Source organism: Leucoraja erinacea, chromosome 14 (genome assembly GCF_028641065.1).
Source record: "Leucoraja erinacea ecotype New England chromosome 14, Leri_hhj_1, whole genome shotgun sequence".
NCBI classification, from domain to species: Eukaryota; Metazoa; Chordata; class Chondrichthyes; order Rajiformes; family Rajidae; genus Leucoraja; species Leucoraja erinaceus.
Window position 1 is genome coordinate 41,607,351 of NC_073390.1, and position 27,661 is coordinate 41,635,011.

The 27,661-nt window shown below is 45.8% G+C and overlaps 1 long non-coding RNA gene across 1 annotated transcript; it reads right to left on the reverse strand.

Annotated features, from left to right (window-relative positions):
- Window positions 1–21,423: 21,423 nt before the first annotated feature.
- Window positions 21,424–26,189, reverse strand: LOC129703630 (uncharacterized). Its single transcript, XR_008724597.1, has 2 exons — window positions 26,076–26,189; window positions 21,424–21,951 (listed from the first exon to the last, which is right to left on the reverse strand). It is a non-coding gene; the product is annotated as an uncharacterized LOC129703630 (long non-coding RNA).
- Between the last annotated feature and the right edge of the window lie 1,472 nt (window positions 26,190–27,661).

The following is a 27,661-nucleotide window of genomic DNA, read 5'->3' on the forward strand; positions in this document are numbered from 1 at the left end:
TCAAAAGCACTTCACAAATACATTTAGTCTAGTTTAGTTTAGTTTAGTTTAGTTTAGTGATACAGCATGGAAGCAGTCCCTTCGGCCCACTGAGTGGTCTGACTTTACTGGAGTTTATCTCGCACAAAGCATTATTCACGTTTATCATTATCTGTGAACTGTGGATGGCTCGATTGTAATCATGCATAGTCTTCCCGCTGACTGATTAGCACGCAACAAAAATTCGGCACGGTGGCGCAGCGGTAGTGTTGCTGCTTTACAGCGCCGGAGACCCGGGTTCCATCCTGACTACGGGTGCTGTCTGTACGGAGTTTGTCCGTTTTCCCCGTAACCTGCGTGGGTTTTTCTCTGAGATCTTCGGTTTCCTCCCGAACTCCAAAGATGTGCAGGTTTTTAGGTTAATTGCACTTGGTATAAATGTAAAATTGTCCAATTAACCTACAAACCCACACATCTTGGGTGTGTGGGGGGAAACCGGGGCACCTGTAGAAAACCCACGCATTCACAGGGAGCATCGCTGGAGAGAAGGAATGAGTGACGTTTCGGATCGAGACCCCATCTAGGTTCAGAAGAAGTGTCTCGACCTGTAATGTCACCCATTCCTTCTCTCCAGAGATGCTGCCTGTCCCGCTGAGTTACTCCAGCATTTTGTGTCTATCTTCGGCATGTCACTGTACAGTACTGATCTACGCTCTATTGGTTAATAATTATAAAATATATAAGACATATATAAATCTATATAAAATAGAAGTCTTTTATTTATTGTCTGTAAGTAGGTAAAGTATATTTCCACGTATAGTTTGCAGAGTAAGTCTCTGTGTCTCCAATAACTGGAGAGTCTGCTATGATATCATTGTCTGATGTGTGAGTCCTGGCGGCTCTGGCTGTCTGGAGCTGGAAAACAAACACGGTATATTAGGCAGCCCAACAGCACCCTCTACACCCACTGGCCTGAATTTCTTGAGCAGATGTAGCATTTTCATTATTTATGTTTGAATTTGGGATGTGGGCTTCCTTGTTCATTAGTCACTGAAAGTAAGCATGCAGGTACAGCAGGCAGTGAAGAAAGCGAATGGCCTGTTGGCCTTCATAACAAGAGGAGTTGAGTATAGGAGCAAAGAGGTCCCTCTGCAGTTGTACAGGGCCCTAGTGAGACTACACCTGGAGTATTGTGTGCAGTTTTGGTCCCCTAATTTGAGGAAGGACATTCTTCCTATTGAGGGAGTGCAGCGTAGGTTTACAAGGTTAATTCCCGGGATGGCGGGACTGTCATATGATGGGAGAATGAAGCGGCTGGGCTTGTACACTCTGGAGTTTAGAAGGATGAGAGGGTATCTTATTGAAGCATATAAGATTATTAAGGGTTTGGACACGCTAGAGGCAAGAAAGCATGTTCCCGATGTTGGGGGAGTCCAGAACCAGAGGTCACAGTTTAAGAATAAGGGGTAAGCCATTTAGAACAGAGATGAGGAAACGCTTCTTCACACAGAGAGTTGTGAGTCTGTGGAATTCCCTGCCTCAGAGGGCGGTGGAGGTCGGTTCTCTGGATACTTTCAAGAGAGAACTAGATAGGGCTCTTAAAGATAGTGGAGTCAGGGGATATGGGGAGAAGGCAGGAACGGGGTACTGATTGTGGATGATCAGCCATGATCACATTGAATGGTGGTGCTGGCTCGAAGGGCCGAATGCCCGACTCCTGCACCTATTGTCTATTGTCTATTGAATTTAGTTTATTGTCACGTGTAGCGAGGTACAGTGAAAAGCTTTTGTTGCGTGCTAACCAGTCAGCGGAAAGACAATACGTGATTACAATCGAACTGTCCACAGTGTACAGATGCAGGATAAAGGGAATAACGTGAATAATGTTTAGTGCTAAAAAAAAGCCCAGGAAAGTCCGATTAAAGATAGTCTGAGGGTTTCTAATGAGGTAGTTGGGAGGTCAGGACTGCTCTCCAGTTGGAGCTAGGATGATTCAGTTGCTTGGTAGCAGCTGGGAAGAAACTGTCCCTGAATCTGGAGGTAGAACTGTCCCTAAGTGCTGGAGAAACTCAGTGGGTGAGGCAGCTTCTATGGAGAGAAGGAATAGGGGACATTTCCTTGGGTCGTGACCTGAAACGTCACCTATTCCTTCGCTCCATAGAGGCTGCCTCACCCACCGAGTTTCTCCAGCACTTTTGTCTACCTTCGGTTTTTCCAGCATCTGCAGTTCTTTCTTAAACTGAATCTGGAGGTGTGTGCGTTTTCACACTTCTGTGCCTCTGGCCTGATGGGAGAAGGGAGAAGAGGGAGTGGCCAGGGTGAGACTGGTCCTTGATTATGCTGCTGGCCTTGCCGAGGCAGCGTGAGGTTTATTAAAGTTGGCATTGTTGAGGATTCTCACGTACTGTACGCTCTAGAAAACTCCACTAAAAGAGTACAAACGAACAGCCGGGAGCAGCGGTGGAAACCAGAGCAGCAGCTAGCCAAGATGGCAATGGTTTCAAAGGTACAGAGTAGAGAAATAGACCCCAAAAAAAGCCTTGTACAAAGAAGCTTTTTGTGTCAGTAAAGGGGAAGCCAAAAATAGAAAAAAAAAGACTTAATTATTTTAAATGGCTGGCTATATTTAGACAGCCTTTATGCATCAATTTAGTAGGAAAACTGTAGGTTCAGTATCAAAGAAACAAATAGCTGGAGTAACTCAGTGGGTCAGGCAGCATCTCTGGAGAACATGGATTTAGTTAGAAGGGTCTCGACTGGAAACGTCACCCATTCCTTCTCTCCAGAGATGCTGCCTGCCCAGCTGAGTTACTGCAGCATTTTTTGTCTCTCGTCTACTTAAACCAGCATCTGCAGTTCCTTCCTACACATATGGATTTAGTTTAGCTTAGTTTAGTTGAGAGATACAGTGGGAAAATAGGCCCTTCGGCCCACCGTGTCCGCGCCGACCAGCGATCACTCTGCATACTAACTCTATCCTACACACACTAGGGTAAAGTTACAATCTTTACCAAAGCCAATTAACCTGCAAACCTGTACGTCTTTGGAGAGTGGGAGGTAACCAGAGCACCAGGAGAAAACCCACACAGTCACAGGGAGAACGTACAAACTCCTTACAGACAGTACCCATGGTCAGGATTGAACCCGGGTCTCTGGCACTGTGAGGCAACAACTCTACCACTGCGCCCCTGTGCTGATTTAGGTCAGGACCCTTCTTCGGACAGATGTACAGGAAAGAACTGCAGATGCTGGTTTAATCAAAGGTAGACACAAAATGCTGGAGTAACTCAGAGGGACAGGCAGCATCTCTGGAGAAAAGGAATGGGTGACGTTTCGGGTCGAGACCCTAATTCAGACTGAAAATTATACAGGGCCCTAGTGAGACCACCCCTGGAGTATTGTGTGTAGTTTTGGTCTCCAAATTTGAGGAAGGACATTCTTGCTATTGAGGGAGTGCAGCATAGGTTCACCAGGTTAATTCCCGGGATGGCGGGACTGTCATATGCTGAGAGAGTACAGAGGCTGGGCTTGTATACTCTGGAATTCAGAAGGATGACAGGGTATCTTATAGAAACATATACAATTCTTAAGGGATTGGACATGCTAGAGGCAGGAAACATGGTCCCAATGTTGGGGAAGTCCAGAACCAGGGGCCACAGTTTAAGAATAACGGGTAGGCCATTTAGAACAGAGATGAGGAAAAACCTTTTCACCCAGAGAGTTGTGAGTCTGTGGAATTCTCTGCCTCAGAGGGCGGTGGAGGCCAATTCTCTAGATGCTTTAGAGAGAGAATGGCCTACTCCTGCACCTATTGTCAACTCTACCGCTGCGCCACCGTGCCGTTTTGATTCACAGCTCTATAACTAAAGGCTACAACAAAGGTCACAAGGATTGGAAGTGGATATTCACCTACTTTGAACACAATTGGATTTTGATATTGAGACATAAGGAACTGCAGATGCTGGAATCTTGAGAAAAACGCAAAGTGCTGGAGGAACTCAGCGGGTCATGCAGCATCTGTAGAGGGAAACGAATGGATGATGTTCCAGGTCGGGACCCTTCCTCGGCTGGATCGTAAACAACCCAACCAATCCGAAACATTATCTATCCATTCCTTCCACAGATGCTGCCCTACCTGCTGAGTTCTTCCGGCACTTTGTGCTTTACAATTTAATCACATTTAATCTGGCAAGTATTGATTAACTAAATGCTGAAAAGGAATAATTGTTAAGTTTACCCCAAATAACTTTTTCCACCTAGCTTAGCTTAGTTTAGTTTAGTTTAGTTTAGTTTAGTTTAGTTTAGTTTAGTTTAGTTTAGTTTAGATATACAGCATGAAAACCAGCCCTTCAGGCCCACCGAATCCAGGCCGACCAGCGATCACCCGTTCACACTAGTTCTACATATATCCCACTTTCCCATCCACTCCCTACACACTAGTGGCAATTTCCAGAGGGCCAATTAACCTATAAACCTGCATATCAGGTGGGGCAAGTGTAGATGGGGCATGTTGGCCAGCATGGGCTAGTTGGGCCGAAGGGCCTGTTTCCACGCTGTATGACACTATGAGTCTATTATTTAATGTTGATTGTCGTCCCGTAAGCAGCTTTTACTAGAGTCCCTCTCCCCTGACTCTCAGTCTGAAAAAGGTTCTCCACCCGAAACGTTGCCTATTCCTTCTCTCCAGAGATGTTGTCCGACCCACTGAGTTACTCCAGCACCTTGTGCCTATCTTTGATGTTTACCGGCATTTGCAGTTCCTTCTGACACATAAGCAGTCGAAGTACCAGACCGCACATATTAATAATCTTATTTCAAAAGCTTTGTTAATCTTTTTGTGATATAAAAAATTCCAAAACTGTGTAACTCTGCTCGGTAATGTTTTAGAGGTGATACAGTCACCAAACAGGATTTGGAAAAAGTTATGAACTCGAAGCAGGAAAAGTACAAGATACACAAACATGTCAAAATGACACGTTGACTTGGCTCCAAGTCCAGGCCGTGCCCTTGCAGTTAAGCCTGAACCCTTTTGAACATTATGCAGTAGATGTCTGTACTGATAGGCCCACGATTTAAACACTCATTGGATGACAACTGCTCAAACTACCCATGTAGTTTAGATTTATTAGTTTTCGTTTTTTTTAGAGATACAGCGCGGAAACAGGGCATGTACCGACCAGGGACAATTTACAGGTAGACAAAAATGCTGGAGAAACTCAGCGGGTGAAACCTTTTTCCTTCGCTCCACATAAACGCTGCCTCACCCCTGCTGAGTTTCTCCAGCAGTTCCTTCTTAAACAGGGACAATTTACAGTTTTGACAAAGCCAATTAGGCGAGAAGCCTGTACGTCTTTGGAGTGCGGGAGGAAACCGGAGATCCCGGAGAAAACCCACACTTGTCACGGGGAGAACGTACCCGTAGTCGAGATCGAACCCGGGTCTCTGGCGACAGTACCGCTGCACCACCGTGCTGCCCCACAAATCAAACAAGTACAATTAGTGTTGCGTTAGTATTTCTAGGACTGTGGCACTGCTACACAGGGATATCTCTCCTCCCATCTCATGAAAACATTCTAGAATCATAGAAACATAGACAATAGGTGCAGGAGGAGGCCATTTGGCCCATCGAGCCAGCACCGCAATTCATTGTGATCATGGCTGATCGTCCACAATTAATAACCCGTGCCTGCCATCTCCCCATATCCCTTGATTCCACAAGCCCCGAGAGCTCTATCTAACTCTCTCTTAAATCCATCCAGTGACTTGGCCTCCACTGCCCTCTGTGGCAGGGAATTCCACAAATTCACAACTCTCTGGGTGAAAACGTTTTTTTCCCACCTCAGTCTTAAATGGCCTCCCCTTTATTCTGAGACTGTGGCCCCTGGTTCTGGACTCGCCCAACATTGGGAACATTTTTCTGCATCTAGCTTGTCCAGTCCTTTTATAATTTTATATGTTTCTATAAGATTCCCCCTCATCCTTCTACACTCCAGTGAATACAAGCCTAGTCTTTTCAATCTTTCCTCATATGACAGTCCCACCATTCCAGGGATCAATCTCGTGAACCTACGCTGCACTGCCTCAATCACCTCCCAGACTTTCTCTTTGAAGGCTTGACATTGTTCCAGTGCCTCCGCAGGCATTTCACCGAAGCTTTCAACTCACTGAAGTTAAGCATTCTTTGATTAATATCTTCAACGTGTGTTTTTGAGCTTTGTACTTCCCCAACTTTGAGTTTTATGATCACTTCCCTTTGTTGTGACAGTACCTATAAACGTTAAAAAGCAGATTTCCCAAATGTGAAAGAATTTTTTATACTGCAAAGAGATTACTAAAACTTATACAAGTAAAATGTATTTAATTAAATCAGGTGGTCATTCCACTTAAGCAGCTTATAGGGTGATGAGGCACCAAAGGCACTTCCAGCAAGGAGCAATGTGCTCACTCGAGACAGACACCAAAAACTGGAGTAACTCAGCGGATCCGGCAGCACCTCTGGAGAGAAGGAATGGGTGATGTTCCATGTAGAGACCCTTCTTCAGACTAGTACTGAAGAATAGACAATAGACAATAGACAATAGGTTCAGGAGAAGGCCATTCGGCCCTTCGAGTCAGCAAAGATGAGGAAACATTTTTTCTCACAGAGAGTTGTGAGTCTGTGGAATTCTCTGCCTCAGAGGGCGGTGGAGGTCGGTTCTCTGGATACTTTCAAGAGAGAGCTAGATAGGGCTCTTGACGATAGCGGAGTCAGGGGATATGGGGAGAAGGCAGGAACGGGGTACTGATTGTGAATGATCAGCCATGATCACTTTGAATGCCGGTGCTGGCTCGAAGGGCTGAATGGCCTACTCCTGCACCTATTGTCTATTGTCTATTGTCATAGAGTGATACAGTGTGGAACTAGGCCCTTCGGCCCAACTTGCCCACAACTGCAAACATATCACAGCTACTCTAGTCCCACCTGCCTGTGCTTGGTCCATATCCCTCCAAATCTGTCCTATCCAGCTATTTTTTAAATGTTGGGATAGTCCCAGCCTCAAGAACCTCCTCCGGCAGCTCCTCCATACACCCACCACCCTCTGTGGGAAACATTATCCCTGAGATTCCTTTTCCCCTTCACCTTGAACCTATGTCCTCTGGTCCTCGATTCCCCTACTCTGGGCAAGAGACACTGCCCGATCTATTCCCCTCATGATCTTGTACAACTCTATAAGATCACCCCTCATCCTCCTGCGCTCCAAGGAATAGCAAAGTGCTTCTCTTTCGCAAAACAAACAAACTCATCGGCTTTCCCAGCCATCCGACCACCCTGCAGTCAGCATCAACTCTCCCTGTGGCCACATTTTCTCTCCTGGTTCAGTAACTCCGAAGTCCAGGGACGAAGGAGATTACATGGAGTGGCGGACGTTGCCCCCGGTCCATCACGGTTACTCACCTCCCCACCATCGAAGGGATCTACAGGAATCGCTGCCTCAAACAGGCAGCCAGCATCATCAGAGACCCACACCATCCTGGCCACGCTCCCATCTCGCTGCTACCATCGGGGAAGAAGTTACAGGAGCCTGAAAACCCTGACCTCCAGGTTCAAGAACAGCTTCTTCCCAACAACCATAAGTGCTCTTGAACACTGCTCCACATTAACCTCAGCAAATATGATCGTCTATGGACTGAGTCCATGGTTGCTCGACTGACCTCAGTATTGCACTATTATGGGTCAGGCCACTTCAAAAGTCCAAGAGTTAAGAGTCTTTAATTGTCATCAGCAGCAGAAATGCACAATGACATTTTTAGTTAACGCTGCTACGTAAATTCAACCATTTAGTTTATATTGTGTCTCCAATTTCCCACATTTCTCCACATTAAACTTCAATAGTTGAATTGACACTTGTTTTTGCATACAATCCAGTACAAACGTATGACACATAGACACAGTCATACATACTGTAAGTAAAATAATGCAAATATTGTGGTGTAATAAAATCAGTAGATATCTTCTGAGTCTGTACACAAAGAGTCGCCGTGTTTAAGAAGGAACTGCAGATGCTGGGAAAGTCGAAGGTAGACAAAAATGCTGGAGAAACTCAGCGGATGAGGCAGCATCTATGGAGCGAAGGAATAGGTGACATTTTGGGTCCCTTGGAAGAATGGTCTCGCCCCGAAACGTCACATATTCCTTCGCTCCATAGATGCTGCCTCACCCGCTGAGTTTCTCCAGCAATTTTGTCTACCTGTGACGTTTAACGGAGTCACTTAACTGACTGATTCCCACCCTCGGTCACCCATATCTCTAGATCTAAAGAATCAGCATTCACTTTGAACATTGCCTTTAATCTCCAGCATTTTTGTCTACAAAGAGTCACCGTGTTTCCGATACCTTCTTATAAAGGATTTTAAGTATCGAGTTTTCTAAAATCAAGGAGTCTCATCTCGGCCGTGAAGGCCCGTTGTCATGGCGACGACACCGGGTGGGAGTTACAGGGGGGGGGGCCTGACCTGTCGGTGTCTCCACCGCAACTCCACCGCTCTGTGCCGCTGCAGGCCGCGCCCGATCCATGCTCTCGGCCTCGTGGTGCAGCGCACGGTCCGCACCATCCACGCTATCCTTCCCACAACCAGAACTGCACGTAAAACTCCAAATGCTGCCCTATAAAGCTGTATCGTGACATCCCGACTCTTATACTCAAATAGACACAAAAAGCTGGAGTAACTGTAAACAAGCAGGTACAATGGCTTTGCAAAAGTATTCATACCACTTGAACTTTTCCACATTTTGTCACGTTACAACCACAAACGTAAATGTATTTTATTGGGATTTTATGTGATAGACCAACACAAAGTGGCGCATAATTGTGAAGTGGAAGGAAAATGATACATGGTTTTCAAATGTTTTTACAAATAAAAAACTGAAAAGTGGGGCGTGCAAAAGTATTCAGCCCCCCTGAGTCAATACTTTGTAGAACCACCTTTCGCTGCAATTACAGCTGCAAGTCTTCTGGGGTATGTCTCTACCAGCTTTGCACATCTAGAGACTGAAAGCTTTGCCCATTCTTCTTTGCAAAATAGCTCAAGCTCAGTCAGATTGGATGGAGAGCGTCTGTGAACAGCAATTTTCAAGTCTTGCCAGAGATTCTCAATTGGATTTAGGTCTGGACTTTGACTGGGCCATACTAACACATGAATATGCTTTGATCTAAACCATTCCATTGTAGCTCTGGCTGTATGTTTAGGGTCGTTGTCCTGCTGGAAGGTGAACCTCTGCCCCAGTCTCAAGTCTTTTGCAGACTCTAACAGGTGTTCTTCCAAGATTGCCCTATATTTGGCTCCATCCATCTTCCCATCAACTCTGACCAGCTTCCCTGTCCCTGCTGAAGAAAACCAACAAATGCAGGATATGGGGAGAAGGCAGGCACGGGTTACTGATTGTGGATGATCAGCCATGATCACAATGAATAGCGGTGCTGGCTCGAAGTTTCTAACTCAGCGGAACAGGCAGCATCTCTGGTGACGTTTTGGGTCGAGACCCTTCTTCAGACTTCAGATTCTTATACTCAATGCCCTACACCATTGAAGGCAAACATTCAGTACGCTGCCTTTACCACTCTGTCTACCGGTGTTGCTGTATTCAGGGAGTTATGGACTTGGATTCCAAGATCTCTCTGCACATCAATGCTATATTGATGCTGCAATGAATTGTATATTTTCCACATCCATGTGGGGATGTGATGTGTTCCGTGGCGCACTAAAAGCTGCCGTATAATAGTCCGCTAACAAAGATCAGTGCCAAGAGCAAAAACCGTGGTATTTTTATACATCAGCCCTGTTTATTTGCTCAACTCGTTTTGTGACTCACTCTTCACTTTTAAAATCATAATTCTAAACGCAACTCCAATTTGGGTTCGTCTGTCCGATTCAGAAGGTTCATTATTGAACGATTCGACGTGGTTAGGATGGACACAAAAAGCTGGACTAACTCAGCAGCTCAGACTGGTGAAGTCTGGTCCAGAGATGTAATAAACATGAGCTGCAGATGCTGGTTTACACCATAGATCCCCAATGCTGGAGTAAGCCGGCTGCTCAGGCAGCATCTCTGGAGAAAAGGAATAGGTGACGTTTCGGGCCGAGACCCTTCTTCGGACTTTTCCCTTAGATGTTGCCCGTCCCGTTGAGTTACGCCAGCTTTCTGTGTCTATCTTCGGTTTAAACCAGCATCTGCAGCTCCTTCCTGCACAATTCAATGTGTTAATTGGAGTACTGTGTCATGAATCTGAAACCATTTTTATGATGCAATATTAAATCATTTTCACTTTAATAAATCTACAGTTCAAAAAATTAATGGCGGGGTCGTTGCCGAAGGCTCGAACCGTCTAACACACGGCTCATTGTTTGCGGAGGAACCCGACCTTTATTTGTCTTGGACTTTGAAGAATCTCGTCTCTTCATATACGTGTGCCTTCATGTGGAGAGAGAGGGAGGGAGGGAGAGAGAGCCATTCCCTCAGGCATCGAGGCTGCTGCATACAGCCCTGTGGGCTAAACGCAGCTGAACAAAAGCCCCAAGATCTCATCCACCTTCTCCCAAACTCCACTGAAAGTTTTCCAACTGTGTCTCATCCGGCTACAGATTTATCCGATGCCTCATCACACCGCGAAGAAATTCTTCTGCCTGAAACATTGATCCCATTTCAATGTTTCCATCCTCCTTGGCTGCATCCTCTCTGGGAAAAGCTGGACAGGGAGAGAACAAGCAACCTTTTTTCCAACGCTCCTGGCTAAAACACGGAAAATAAAAAATTACCGACAGAGGTGATTAAAATTAAAAAACATTTGAACAATCAGGTTGTGAATTTCAGTCCATTTAGTTCCACTGCGGACCAAAATGCTGGAGAAACTCAGCGGGTGAGGCAGAATCTATGGAGCGAAGGAAATAGGTGACATTTCGGGTGGAGACCCTTCTTCAGACTGAAGAAGTCTTGTTGGGTCTAAAGCAGGGGTGGGGAACCCGCCGCCTTCTAAGCCATTAAGTGCGGCCTTTTGAATGAATCCAAATTTTGTAGAACAAATTTTTTTATTATTATTAATATGTTTTTCTTCATCTTTTATTATTTTTATTTTAATATTAAAATGAACGTATTTAAAATACCAAAGAGTAAAAAAAGATTCAACGAAATAATTCTCCCCGACTGACGGCCACAATTAAAACATTAGTAAGTCATGTGGGCTATTTTAACAAAATAATGTACATTTTGAAGTATATCTAACTGAAGTTTCTTGGATTAGATTACAGCTAACAACGTGGCCTTCCACCATGAAAAGGTTCCCCACCCCTGGTCTAAAGAATGGTTGATGTTTCGGGTCGAGACCCTTCTTCACACTCAAGAAGACTTCTTCATTCTGAAGAAGGGTCTCGACCCAAAACGTCACCTATTCCTTCGCTCCATAGGTGCTGCCTCACCCACTGAGTTTCTCCAGCATTTTTATCTCCCTTCAATTTTTCCAGCATCTGCAGTTCTTTGTTAAAGTTTATCTGCTGTGATTACAAGGGTCTATCTGCAAATCATAATTGACAGGCTGATGTAATTAAAAAAAAAGCAAAAAATAAAAATGTTTTTCACAATAATAATTTCAGAAAATAAATATTTGAGGCACCAAATGCTTTTGGTAACTGGTTAATATTTAGTAGTGCAAGAACTACTGTTCCTTGGGTGTGCTTTATGTTCGGCCGAGAGGAAATCAGTGTTTAATGTTGATAATTAAATAAAGAACCATTATTTATCAAGCTGTTCCCGGTCATTAAAACACCACAAGACTTCTTTAGGTGTTTTGGTTCCGCCGACGTTTCTGCAGCACGCACTGAACGCCGGATAAGCCATTTTGAGCGCCGTTCATTTCTCCTTTACATGGCTACCTTCAAAACGCCGCGGCTAATGTTTCCCCCAAACGCTATGAAATGGCGGATTGTACTGAAAGTCAGAAAATGAAACCAGACCCAAAGCCATTTGCAAGGCTGGACCTAAACCACGGAGCTCAGAGAGGTTTGCCGGAATGCAACGTGTTGGGAACGGACTCTTGCTGTTTTGACTGTCGTTCTCCTATTGTGGCTCATTACTGGCTTGCATTTTACAGATAAAATAAATGCTTACGGTTTTTTTATTGTAACAAAGTTGGGAAATATAAAACAGAACAGTAAAGATGGAAATCACAGAGTTACAATTTAAATAGTTTTAGATTTATGTGTAAAAGGAACTGCAGCTGCTGATTTAGAAACATAGATATGTGGAAACATAGAGAGGAGGTGCAGGAGGAGGCCATTTGGCCCTTCGAGCCAGCACTGTCATTCAATATGATCATGGCTGAGACATAAAAACAGCTTTTTTCCACGAGTAGTTGCTCTATTCAATAACCAAAAATCTGTAGCCTCCTTTTGCTCTGGTATTTTATTTAATTCACATGTTTAATCGATAATGTTTTATTATTATTAATGTTTAATGTTTTATGTGTCATTCCTTACTGTCATTGTATGTCATGTTGTCACTTGTGGGTGGAGCACCAAGGCAAATTCCTTGTATGTGAATACTTGGCCAATAAACTTGTTAATTCATTCATTCATCATCCACAATCAGTACCATGTTCCTGGTTTCTCCCCATATCCTTTGATTCCATTAGCCCTAAGAGCTAATGAACAAATTAGGTCTTTATTCTTTGGAGCGCAGAAGGTTAAGGGGGGGCTTGATAGAGGTCTTTAAAATGATGAGAGGGATAGACAGAGTTGACGTGGATAAGCTTTTCTCACTGAGAGTAGGGAAGATTCAAAGAGGACATGACTTGAGAATTAAGGGACAGATGTTTAGGGGTAACATGAGGGGGAACTTCTTTACTCAGAGAGTGGTAGCTGTGTGGAATGAGCTTCCAGTGTAGGTGGTGGTGGAGGCAGGTTCAATTTTATCATTTAAAAATAAATTGGATAGTTATATGGACGGGAAAGGAATGGAGGGTTATGGTCTGAGTGCAGGTAGATGGGACTAGGGGAGAATACGTGTTCGGATTAGAAGGGCCGAGATGGCCTGTTTCCGTGCTGTATTTGTTATATGGTTATAACTCTCTCGAATACATCCAGTGAATCGGCCTCCACTGCCTTCTGTGGCAGAGAATTCCACAGATTCACAACTCTCTGGGTGAAAAAGTTTTGCCTCATCACAGTCCTAAATGGCCTTCCCTTTATTCTTAAACTGTGTGACCCCTGGTTCTGGACTCCCCCAACATGGGGAAACATATAGATTGAAGATAGACACAAAAAAGGTGGAGTAACTCAGAGGGTCAGGCAGCGTCTCTGAGAGAAGGAATAACTGATGTCTCGGGTCGAGACCCTTCTTCAGATCTTAGTTTTAGTTGAGCTTATTGTCACGTGTACCGAGGTACAGTGAAAGGTTTTTGTTGCGTGCTAACCAGTCAGCGGAACGACAATCATGCTTAAGGCATTGGTTTAAAATAAGATCGTTTTGCAATGAAGGCTGAGTGTATTAATGGGAATATAAAATCTTGCACTGGTTCACATTTTATTATAAAACGTTTATTTAATTTGGACCAAATTTGCAGCAAATTCCCTCACAGACCTCATCTTGTGTCACGCATTATTAGAAACATAGAAACATAGAAAATAGGTGCAGGAGTAGGCCATTCGGCCCTTCGAGCCTGCACCACCATTCGATATGATCATGGCTGATCATCCAACTCAGTATCCTGTACCTGCCTTCTCTCCATACCCCCTGATCCCTTTAGCCACAAGGGCCACATCTAACTCTCTCTTAAATATAGCCAATGAACTGGCCTCAACTACCTTCTGTGGCAGAGAGTTCCACAGATTCACCACTCTCTGTGTAAAAAATGAAATAAAAAATCATCTTGGTCCTAAAAGACTTCCCTCTTATCCTTAAACTGTGACCCCCTAGTTCTGGACTTCCCCAACATCGGGAACAATCTTCCTGCATCTAGCCTGTCCAACCCCTTAAGAATTTTGTAAGTTTCTATAAGATCCCCCCTCAATCTTCTGAATTCCAGCGAGTACAAACCGAGTCTATCCAGTCTTTCTTCATATGAAAGCCCTGCCATCCCAGGAATCAGTCTGGTGAACCTTCTCTGTACTCCCACTAGGGCAATAATGTCCTTCCTCAGATTAGGAGACCAAAACTGTACGCAATACTCCAGGTTTGGTCTCACCAAGACCCTGCACAACTGCAGTAGAATCTCCCTGCTCTTATACTCAAATCCTTTTGCTATGAATGCTAACATACCTTTTACTTTCTTCACTGCCTGCTGCACCTGCATTCCTACTTTCAATGACTGGTGTACCATGACACCCAGGTCTCGTTGCATCTCCCCTTTTCCTAATCGGTCACCATTCAGATAATAGTCTACTTTCCTGTTTTTGCCACCAAAGTGGATAACATCACATGTATCCACATTATACTGCATCTTCCATGCATTTGCCCACTCACCCAATCTATCCAAGTCACCTTGCAGCCTCCTAGCATCCTCCTCCCAGCTAACACTGGCCCCCAGCTTCGTGTCATCCACAAACTTGGAATCAGTCTGAAGAAGGGTTTCGGCCCGAAACGTCACCTATTTCCTTCGCTCCATAGATGCTGCTGCACCCACTGAGTTTCTCCAGCATTTTTGTGTACCCACAAACTTGGAGATGTTGCATTCAATTCCCTCATCCAGATCATTAATATATATTGTAAATAGCTGGGGTCCCAGCACTGAGCCTTGCGGTACCCCACTAGTCACTGCCTGCCATTCTGAAAAGGACCCGTTTATTAGCTCTTTATTAGTTACTGATAAAATATATAGTTAGGGTTTTATATGGCACCAAAGTTGAGGAATATCAAACAGAGCAGCAAAGATGTAAATCACAGAGTTGATTCAGTTACAAATGAATTAGGTTTAAGGTGCAGGTTTAATATAAAATAGTTTCACTATGTAGGATATTAATTGGAATATAGAATCCTGCACTTGTTTATATTTTATCACAAAACTTTTATTTAGATTGGAACAAATTTGCAGTAATTTTCTGCACTTGTAGCCCACTTGTATTAGCCTACAGGGGGCTGATTGTCAACAGTACCCCTTAGATCTGGAGTAGGGGTGCAAACACAAGTACCACTCCACTTAAAACTGCCCACTAAGGTTGTGCATCACTGTACTTCCCCCATCTGTGAGCAGCCAACACAAAGACTTGTCCCTGTCCCACCCCGGTCACTCCTCCTTCTCCCCACTCCCGTCCGGCAGAAGGTACAGAAGCTTGAAAGCGCGCACCACCAGACTCAGGAACAGCTTCTTCCCCGCTGTTATCAGGCTTCTGAACGGTCCTTCCATAAGCTAGGGTACTGTCCGATTCACCTCTACCCCATTGCGGACATTGGACTTTGTCTCTGGAACTGATGCGCTACAATGCTGAGAACTATATTCTGCACTCTGTATCTTCTAGTTTTAGCTTCAGAAATACAGCATGAAAACAGGCCCTTCGGCCCACCGGGTCCGCGCCGACCAGCGATCACCCCGTACACTAGTTTTATCCTGCACACACTAGGGACAATTTACAGAAGCCAAATTAACCTACAAACCTGTACGTCTTTGGGACGTGGGTGGAAACCAGTACACCTGGAGAAAACTTAGGCAGGTCACGGGGAGAACATGCAAACTCCGTACAGACAGCACCTGTAGTCAGGATCGAATGCGGGTCTCTGGCGCTGTGAGGCAGCGACTCTACTGCTGCGCCACTGTGACTGGCCCGGTGCCAAATCATCTTTGATCAGATTTCTTTGAAGCAAGCAGCGCTGTATACGAGAATATATGTTGGTAAACTTGTTGGAGCGACAACCCTTTCCTACATGTGTAAGAAAGAACTGCAGATGCTGGTTGAAATCGAAGGTAGACACAAAATGCCGGAGCAACTCAGCAGGACAGGCAGCGTCTCTGGAGAGAAGGAATGGGTGACATTTCGGGTCACTGCCCTTCTTCAGACTGAGAGTCAGGGGAGAGGGGAACGAGAGATATAGATGGCACTTAGGACAAGTGAATGGAAGATATGCAGAAAGCAACGATGATCAAGGAAATGTGGAGCCCACAATGGTTCATTGTTGGCTGTGGGATAGGTGCTAACGACAGTGGATCTCAACAAGGTGATAGTAAAACTAGTTCTTTGACTAGAGTGGAGGAGGAATGGAGAGAGAGGGAAAGCAGAGAAGTTAGAGAAGTCAATGTTCATACCGCTGGGGTGTAGGCTGCCCAAGCAAAATATGAGATGCTGATCCTCCAATTTGCACTGGGCCTCACTCTGACAATGGAGGAGGCCCAGGACAGGAAGGGAATGGTCAGTGTGGGAATTGGAGGGGGAGTTAAAGAGTTGGGCAACTGGGAGATCAGGTAGGTCTAGGCGGACTGAACGGAGGTCTTCAGTGAAACGATTGCCCAGTGTACGCTTGGTCTCGCCGATGTACACACCTGGAACAGTGGTCTCGCCGATTCACAGGTGAATGATGTGAGCACTGGTTAACATGTGGGAATATGAAATTGTTGCAATTACGGAGAAAGTAATTGAAAAAAGGCTTGGACCGGCAACTCGACATTCCAGGGAATTAAATCTGCAGGTGTGGCTGGGCGAGCTGAATAATGGGAGTGGCATTTACAATATTGATACCTCAGCAAGAAGGGAGAACATTCTAGAACATTCTAGAAGATGTGTACATGTGTGTAAGTAAGTAAGTAAGTAAGTAAGTAAGTAAGTTTATTGGCCAAGTATTCACATACAAGGAATTTGCCTTGGTGCTCCGCCCACAAGTAACAACATGACATACAGTGACAGTTACGAATGATTCAGAAAACACTAAACATTAATAATAATAAAACATTAATGATAAAACACCATTGATCAAGCATGTGAGCCAACAAAATACCAGATTAAAGGGAGGCTACAGATTTCTGGCTGTCGAGTAGAGCAACTACTCGTGGATAAAAACTGTTTTTATGTCTGGCTGTGGCAGCTTTGACAGTCCGGAGTCGCCTTCCAGAGGGAAGTGATTCCAAGAGTTTGTGGCCGGGGTGAGAGGGTTCAGAGATGATCTTGCCCGCTCGCTTCCTGGCCCTTGCCGTGTACAGTTCATCAATGGGGGGAAGGTTGCAGCCAATAACCTTCTCAGCTGATCAGATGATTCGCTGCAGCCTCCAGGTGTCGTGCTTGGTGGCTGAGCCAAACCAGACCATGATGGAGAAGGTGAGAATAGACTCTACGCTGGCCGTGTAGAATTGGACCATCATTGCCTGTGGCAGATTGTGCTTCCTCAGCTGCCGTAGGAAGTACATCCTCTGTTGGGCCTTTTTGACTGTGGAATCAATGGTAGCCCCCCACTTAAGGTCCTTGGAGATGATGGTTCCCAGGAACTTAAAAGACTCCACAGTTGTGACTGTGGTGTTGTTGATGGTGAGTGGGGTGAGGGGAGGGGGAGCTCTCCTAAAGTCTACAATTAATTCCATTGTCTTAATATATATATAATATACACACAATATATGTGTGTGTATATTATACATATATATATATTGGGGAAGGAACTGCAGATGCTAGTTTAAACTGAAGATAGACACAAAAAGCTGGAGTAACTCAGCAGGACAGGCAGCATCTCTGGAGGTGCGGTTCTGGCTCGAAGGACCGAACGGCCTACTCCTGCACCTATTGTCTATTGTTAATTGAATATATATATTTACATATATATATAGAACATAGACAAAAAAAGTGGTAATAAATATATATATGTGTCTCTATATATATATACACACACACATATATATTGTTGTGAGTTGTGAGTCTGGAGTACTCTGCCTCAGAGGGCGGTGGAGGCCAGTTCTCAGGAAGCTTTCAAGTGAGAGCTAGATAGGGTTTTCTCCGGGTGCTCCGGTTTCTTCCTGTGCTCCAAAGACGGGCAGTGGTAGCGGGAGATAATGGCTGGACAGTGCCTGGGTAGTGGGAGAAATAGATGTGTACCCAGGTGAAACACAGGGACGAGATGGGGAGAAATAGGGGGACAGGTGGGTATTGTTACTCAACAGATGTTGTGTGACCTATTGTTATTATTTTGTAAGCCTGCATCTCCAGTTCCTTGTGCCCATACCATATTTTTCTATGTTCTAAACTGAATATCAGCTTATGTAACTTGCTTTGGCAATTATTCCTTATCTGGTTGATTAAGGCTAAGGTTAGATTTGGAGACTAAAATTCGGCCAAATCTCTCATGATGTCACAGACTTTAGCAGTTATTAGTGCTCCGCCCCCAATGTGGGATAAAAATGAACTGCAGACGCTGGTTTGCACTAAAGATAGATACACAATGCTGGAGTAACTCGGCAGGTCAGGCAGCGTCTCTGGAGAAAAGGAATAGGCGATGTTTTGGGCCAGAATCATTCTTTAGACCCATAAATGTATCAGATATTCTAAATAATTGAAACCATAATAGTATGCAAAAAAAGACACAGAGTGTTGGAGTAACGCAACGGGCCAGGCAGCAACTCTGGCGAAAATGGACAGGTGACGTTTCAGGTCAGGACCCACCTTCAGACTTGAGTCCGAAGAAGAGTCCTGAACAAAAACATTGCCAATCCATGTTCTCCACAGATGCTGCCTGACCCACTGAGTTACTCCAGCACTCTGTGAAACGTCACCTATCCTTGTTCTACACAGATGCTGCCTGACCCACTGAGTTACTCCAGCACTCTGTGAAACGTCACCTATCCTTGTTCTACACAGATGCTGCCTGACCCACTGAGTTACTCCAGCACTCTGTGAAACGTCACCTATCCTTGTTCTCCAGAAATCCTGCCTGACCCGCTGGGTTACTCCAGCACTCTGTGAAACGTCACCTATCCTTGTTCTCCAGAGATGCTGCCTGACCCGCTGGGTTACTCCAGCACTCTGTGTCTATCTGCGTTCCAAAGATGTCCGTTAATAAATAAGGGACTCTGAAGAAGGGTCCCCCATTCCTTCTCTCCAAAGATGATGATGCCTGGCCCGCTGAATTATTCCAGCATTTTGTGTCCAACTTTTGTTACCAAATAAGTTAGCCTTACCGGCTTACACGATTGAGTATTGTTAAATACTTCATGACATTTTTCACTTTATCTGACATTAGTCCTGTCCCTCCCCATTCTGTTTGATGTGTGTTTATACATCCAGAACAATAAAACCATCAGCCCCCACAATAAAATCCTCCCATGCCTAAGGGATTCATTTCATCCATCACACCAGCTGCTTGCAGAAAGGAATTCTACGCAATCACAAACTCGTAGTAAGGTCACCCCTACATATTCCCTGAATTTGCCTCGATAAAGGGGGTGTGGCAGGAAAATAAGAACCTGTTTCTTTGTGTAGGAACAAGGAACTGCAGATGCTGCCTAATACCTAAAGGACACAGAGTGCTGGAGTAACTCAGCGGGTCAGGCAGTATCTCTGGAGAACGTGGATAGGTGACGTTTCAGGTCAGTCTGAAGAAGGGTCTCAACCTGAAACGTCATCTATCCATTTTCATCAAAGATGCTCCCTGACCCGCTGAGTTACTCCAGCACTCTGTGAAACGTCACCTATCCATGTTCTCCATAGATGCTGCCTGACCCGCTGAGTTAAGGACCTGTCCCACGAGCATGCAACTGCATGCGGCAATCGCGACCAAACCGGAAGCGGGGGCCGCGCGGAGATCGAGTGATCCCGTACGAGTTGACGTGAAGTTCGAGCGAAGTCCGCGGGAAGTTCGCACTAGGCATACACCGTCAAGACGTTGCGTACAGCGTCGAGATGGTGCGTACGCCTGTCGAGGCGGTGCGTCCGGCCTCAATGCGGCTGCGGGCCGGCAGGCCGTTGCTGTGCGGAATTTTTGAACAGTGTCAGTTTTTTGGAGCCCCGCGCGATGTCGGGACCAGCTCCACACAACTCCATACGGCTCCGGCGATTGAAGTGGGACCGGCCTCGCGAGGCCGTACGGCTCAACCGACTACGTTAGGTCGCGCTTGCCGCATGGAGTCGCATGCTGGTGGGACAGGCCCTTAACTCCAGCACTTTGTATCCTCAACATGTTCCTTAGTCTGCTGGATTTTGCAAACTGTGACAATTACATTATTGATTGACTGAAAGATACAGAATGGAAACAGGCCCTTCGGCCCATCGAGTCCACGCCGACCATCGATCACCCATTCACACTAGTTCTATGTTATCCCACTTTCCCATCCACTCCCTACACACTAGGGGCTTTTTATTTTTACAGAGGCCAATTAACCTACAAACAGGCACATCTTTGGAGTGTGGGAGGAAACCGGAGCACCCGGAGAAAACCCACGCAAGTCACGGGGAGAACGTGCAAACTCCGTACAGACAGCACCCATAGTCAGAATCGAACCCAGGTCTGTGGCACTGTGAGGCAGCAACTACTGCTGCGCCACCGGGCTGCCCCCCATTTGTTGATCTTTGTTATATTTTCCGTGGAATGTCACCTTGTCGTGGTGGAGCAGCTTGTGTGGACCTGAGATCCTGAGAGCGATGCCGTCTGGAGCTATGCTCCTGGTAGGGCCACCCATGGCGGTAAGGTCGAGGGGGAGGTCTCTGACAAAGAGCAATCCAATTAAGACCTCAACGGTGGAACAGGCAGATGACGATGGCTGACCTTAGTGGAGCGTCACAACGGCTGGGAAGGCGGATGAAGGCTGCAGCAGAAAAGGGTCTCCGGTCGTCTTGGACTCCATGCCACTGGATCCTGACCCAGATCTGTCAAGGACCGTGTGGTGGCTATCTGTGCACCAGTCTCCCCACGTTAAACAAAGTCACGCACAGGCGTGCTCCAGCCCTGGAGACACCCATGGTCAGCCACAACCGAGGGGGGGGCTAAGAAATATATTTTGAGCCAAACCTTGTTCAGGGCATTATTGTTGGGTACGTTTTAGAGTGCAATTTACTTATACAAACATCCACTGATTTTGTCGGGCCTGCTCTCTTTCAAATGTTGTTGAACAGTAACAAGTTGAGATTGGATAAACACATTTCTGGGCAGTGAAGCATGTGAGTAGGCAGCGTGTGGAATGTGTGTGGTTAGTACAAGGACACATGTCCTTACATGTACTGCCTGCTCAGGATAAAAAGGAAAGCAATGATTTTTTTTTTAAATAGTCAAACTGAAAATTATCCATGGTTTCATGCAGAGTTTGACGTCAATGTTTTATTCATTTGGGGCAAGTTTTTGACCAAGAAGGCACACATTTTGGAACTGAATATAATCCCGGTGAGATCGATCCTGTCTACGGGTGCTGTCAGTACAGGACACATGTCCATGTACATGTACTGCCTGCTCAGGATAAAAAGGAAAGCAATGATTTTTTTTTTAAATAGTCAGACTGAAAATGATCCATGGTTTCATGCAGAGTTTGACGTCAATGTTTTATTCATTTGGGGCAAGTTTTTGACCAAGAAGGCACACATTTTGGAACTGAATATAATCCCGGTGAGACCCGGGTTCGATCCTGTCTACGGGTGCTGTCTGTACGGAGTTTGTACGTTCTCCCTGTGATCTGCGTGGGTTTTCTCAGGGTGCTCCGGTTTCCTCGCACACTCCAAAGGCGTGCTGATTTGTAGTCTAACTGGCCTCAGTCTTCTTCTTCTCCTCGAGTCCACGCACTAGATTAGAAGTTGTTCAGCCAAAGCTGGACACACGTCTCGGCATCTGCATACAATGGTGCCTGTCTTGTCGTTACTTGTGCTTCTTGTACATAGTGGTGGAGAGATTGGAGGAAACAGGGCCGCGACGTGAACACTCTTTCCTTCACCCCCTGGCTTCAGTAAAGAATTGTAAATTGCCCCTCGTGTGTGTAGGATAGTGTCAGGGTATGGGGTGATCGCTGGTTGGAGCAGATCTGCAGGGGCCGAAGGGCCTGTTTCCGCGCTGTTTCTCTAAAAGTAGAAAAAGTGAAATCTAAACTATTACTTGGAACTGCATAAAAAACGATTCAGATGCGATAACCTGACCTAGTGATAACCTGATTTTGTAAATACATTTTAAAGCCACATCCATTGCCTCTATTTGATTCAATCAGCCTTTTCTGGTAAATTTACAATAAGGAAGTGTTTTACAGTAAATGCCCAGGGGCCTGTCTGTGAAAAGACTTGCAACATTATAAATACTAATAACTTCATAAGTTTCAGCAGCACAATTAGACCATTCGGCCCATCAAGTCTACTCCGCCATTCACTCATGGCGGATCTATCTCTCCCTCCATTCTCCTGCCTTCTCCCCATAAACCCCCGACACCCGCACTAATCTATCGACTGCCTATCACTACCAAATGTCTTCCCAGTTAAATGTCATGGGCGATAGATCCTCAGCAAATCCGAACATCAATTTGTTTTAGCCTGTGAGGATATATAATGGGACACGACTGTAACAGCCTGTCAGGAATGATTGCCTGCGCAAGTCTAGAATTGTCGCCCCAGCTCTGTCGGTTTGCCACATATATGCTGGACTAAAATGGGGCAACACGTGGCGCAGCGGTAGAGTTGCTGCCTCACAGCCCTTACAGCGCCAGAAACCCGGGTTCTATCCTGGCTACGGGTGCTGTCTCTACGGAGTCTGTACGTTCTCCCCGTGACCTGCGTGGGTTTTCTCCGAGATTTTCAGTTTTCTCCCGCACTCCAAAGACATGTGGGTTTGCAGGCTAATTGGTTTGGTATAAATTGTTCCTAGTGTGTGTAGGATAGTGTTAGTGTGCGGGGATCGCTTGTCGGTGTGGACTTGGAGGGCCGAAAGGCCTGTTTCCGTGCTGTATCTTTGAACTAAACTAAACTAAACTAAAAATTACCCCCCTCCATACCAGATTCATAACTCCTTTAAGTATTTAGTTAGGCTGTGCTTCTGAGTCAAATGTTTTTAATACTTAAAAAAGACAAAGATCACAATGGATTTAATGGTATTGCACATTTATGTATCAACATAAAACTATAGACTTTAAACTTTCGAGGTGAAAGCAACAGGTGTCCTAAACTTTCTGAGGCGCAACTTTCATCATTGTTCAACTTCTGTCAAGGAGAAGCTATACTTCACCCTCGTTAGACCTCATTTGGACTACGCAGTCGCAGCATGGGACCCATACACAAATAAAAACATTTCATCCATCGAACGTGTCCAAAGACAGGCAGCTCGATTTGTTACTAACACCTATGAGAGAGAAGCGAGTGTCACCAAACTTCTGAATTCTCTGGGGTGGAACCCTCTCCAAGACAGACGTGAAGCTCACCGTTTGACCTGTTTTTACAAAATGTTAAATGGTCAGCTCGACATAGATTACAAGACCTACACCAAACCCAAACCAATTAGGAGCAGACGAGGGCATTCGATCCAATTTGTGATCCCAGCTACAAAGACAGATGTGTACAGCAATTCGTTCTTCCCCCGCACAATTAAAGCATAGAATAATCTCCACCCTACTATAGTTACCCAACCAGATGCAACTAAATTTAAAGTAGCTCTTTCTTCTCAATAATCCTTTCTGGCTTAAGCCCTCCCTTCACCACCTCCAGTTTAAATTCCATTTGGAATATTTTGGAGGACCAAGAAACCAAGAACCAAGAGGTAAAGTGTGGAAACAGGCCCTTTGGACACCGAGTCCACGCCGACCAGCGATTCCCGCACTCTCGCACAATCTGCACACTAGGGGCAATTTACAATTTTTACCAAGGCCAATCAACCTACAAACCTGCACGTCTTTGGGATATGGGAAGAAACCAGTGCACCCAGAGAAAACCCACTCCGTCACAGGGAAAACATGCAAACTCCATACAGACAGCACCCTTTGTCAGGATCGAACCCGGGTCTGTAAGGCAGCAATTCTACCGCTGCACCACTGTGTCACTCTTTAGATTCCACCTAGGAAACAGTTAGAGGAACATAGAGGGTGTTGGATGTATGAACCGAACTGCTCGAGGAAGTGGTTGAGGCTGATGCTGTAACAACATATAATAGACACTTGGACAGGTACATGGATAGGTAAAATTCAAAGGGATATGGGCCAAATGCGGTGTGGGCCTAGTGTAGATGGGGCATCTTGGTTGGAATGGTCAAGTTGGGCCGAAGGGCCTGTTTTCACACGTATGACTCTAATGTGCTTGTGACTAGGTTTACTGCGATGCTTGATGTCTTTTATTGCCAGCTTGCATGAAGTGACCGAGAATGATATGTCAGTGAAATATGAGGTGCTGTTTCTCCAATTTGAGTTGGGCCTCACTCTGACAATGGAGGAGGCCCAGGACAGAGAAATCAGTGTGGGAATGGGAGGGGGCGTTAGAGTTAAAGGGTTTAGCATTATGCTAATGATGCTGGTGGCTTTGCTGAGGTAGCGTGAGGGATAGATCATCAATGGAAGGGAGGTCGGTTTATGTGATGGTCTGGGCATCTACATGCACAATATTAGACAATAGGTGCAGGAGGAGGCCATTCTGCCCTTCGAGCCAGCACCGCCATTCAATGTGATCATGGGCGCTGATCATCCACAATCAGTATCCCGTTCCTGCCTTCTCCCCATATCCCCTGACTCCGCTATGTTTAAGAGCCTTATCTAGCTCTCTCTTGAAAGTATCCAGAGAACCGGCCTCCACCGCCCTCTGAGGCAGGGAATTCCACACTCACAACTCTGTGTAAAAAAGTGTTTCCTCATCTCCGTTCTAAATGACCTACCCCTTATTCTTAAACAGTGGCCCCTGGTTCTGGACTCCCCCAACACCGGGAACATGTTTCCTGCCTCTAGCGTGTCCAAACCCTTAATAAACTTATATGTTTCAATAAGATGCCCTCTCATCCTTCTAAACTCCAGAGTGTACAAGCCCAGCTGCTCCATTCTCTCAGCATATGCCAGTCCCGCCATCCCTGGAATTAACCTTGTAAACCTACGCTGCGCTCCCTCAATAGCAAGAATGTCCTTTCTCAAACTGTATATCTTCACATATTATACATAAACACAATCAAGTCAAACTCCAGTCCAACAGGTAGAGCAAAGGGGAAGATACAGAGTGCAGAATATAGTTCTCAGTATTATAGCGCATCAGTTCCAGAGACAAAGTCCAATGTCCGCAATGGGGTAGAGGTGAATCGGACAGTACCCTAGCTTATGGAAGGACCGTTCAGAAGCCTGATAACAGAGGGGAAGAAGCTGTTCCTGAGTCTGGTGGTGCGCGCTTTCAAGCTTCTGTACCTTCTGCCGGACGGGAGCGGGGAGAAGGAGGAATGCTCAGATAACTGTTAATCAGACACACTGGGGAATGATCTTATTTCGTGCTTCCAGTACATCCCAAAATGTTCTTGACAAGTGATGGATAGACGCCAATCTCAGCTCAGCTGACAATGATTGTGGGCTGAAATCCAATCTCTCCATAAATCTAGATTGAGACTAGTATTTTACTGCAAATCCTCTGCCATCTCCCACGATTGATTTTGTCGAGGCTAAAGATGAGGGGGGGGGAGAAGTCAAATGTATTCATGCACACTTGTAAACGTATTTCCGTGAATGGGTTTGTGAATATAAAATCACCGCTGCACTTGCCCTTGTTTGTTCATTCAAGCACTAGGAGATGTTACATTGGAAAGGTTTTAACGCGAGTAATGGATATCTTTAGTGTTATCTCTAGATTGGTCGTGAATTCCAAGCGGTCGCCTTCATCTCGGTTGCGTTGGTCGATGGCTTGAGCTGATTCTGTTACCTCGGTGCTGCCTTTAATGGCGCGGGCTGCCGGCTGCAATGTGTTTCCATAAGACATGTAATAACCGGAAGCTTTTTGCATTATTGATTGTAAGTGAGTGTGCGTTTGCAAGAGGAATTCAAAATCAGTTTCCGCCGCTGCCGAATGACAGCTTCATATACTTTTATTTAAAAAAATAACTTAGTTTTAATCGATCGTTGCATTTACAAATATGTGTGTGTGTGTGTGTGTTTACATTAATGCAGTGATCGATTAAAAATATTTATACTTCAATAGAAGTATATGAAGCTATTATTTGGATATGTCTATGTAAATATATGCACACTGACCTTGTTCTCTCGCGTTTATTTACAGGGCACCATGTTTACATATCCTGTTGAGCTGCTGCGAGTAAGAATGTAATTGTTTTATCTGGGACACGTGATAATAAAACACTCTTGCCAAAATGTCAAATCGTACGCATGTTAAAAATATAAGTATTACATTTATAGTACAAATAAAAGTAAGCGGGCAAATGTCAAGACGTAGCGTGTTTCTGGAGTGTATCAGCTTGCTGTCTCCACACGGGAGGGGCGGCTTGAAACATTCACTGACATTCACCCACGTTGCGTTTACAAGCTCTTGTACTCTTGCTACAAGCTGGGGTCGGGAGCCCGGGTACAACCAAAGATACTCGAGCAAGAGAGAGTACAACGGCAGCGTTGTGGTTCCTCGCTGGTTGCTTTAAAGAAGAGCTAGACAGCACGGTGCACACACTCACACCGATGCTCACTCACACACACCCACACACCCACACACTCACACCGATGCTCACTCACACACACCCAAACACACACACACTCACACACCCAAACACACACACACACACACACACACACACACACACACACACACACACACACAACACACACACACACACACACACACACACACACACACACCCACACACACACACACACACACCCAAACACACACATACACACCCAAGCACACACCCACACTCACATACACTCACCCATGCTCACTCACACACACCTAAACACTCACACACACACTCACATCATGGACACACACTCACCCACACACACACACAAACTGACACCCACATTATGGTGCACACACCCACACACACATAGAAACACCCACACAAACTGACTCACACACACACTCATTCACACACACACACAAACTCACACTCACTCACACACTCACTCGCTCACACAGACACACACACACTCACACAAACACCCACACAAACTGACAGACACACACCCAGATACTCACTCTCTCTCTCTCACACACACACATACACACAGCGGGGCTGCGGGGTCCTCAGCTAAAATATGTACACATACGAAATGCAACCACATGGGTGCAACCTTCTAGAAGGTTCTGCTGCAGCTGTCAGCGGGCATGGCGGGGTAGAGGGGGCACGATGCACCGGGAGACCAGCGGGCACCGGGAGCGGGGACTGCACTAACCGGCACCCGTAAACCAGTAACACGAGCACACAGACACACACCCACCCAGTACACTACACCCCGACACCGCGCCCCGGAGAGAGTTGAGGACAAGGCGCGGCAGGTCCACAACAGAGTGTAGATCCGCGGCGGCAGCATCGGCCCTGCTCCACATACAGTCACCCACACATACACCCCCCACATACACCTTCCTCCCCACACACACCCACACCCACACACCCCCCACACATCCCCCCCCCCCCCACACACACACCCTACAACACATCCCCCCCCCCCCCCACACACACACACCCCCCACACACACCACACACACCACACACACACCCACCACATAACCCCCACACACACACACACACCCTACATACACACACACCCACCCCTCCTCACACACACACACCCCACACACACACATCCACACACACACACACTCACAC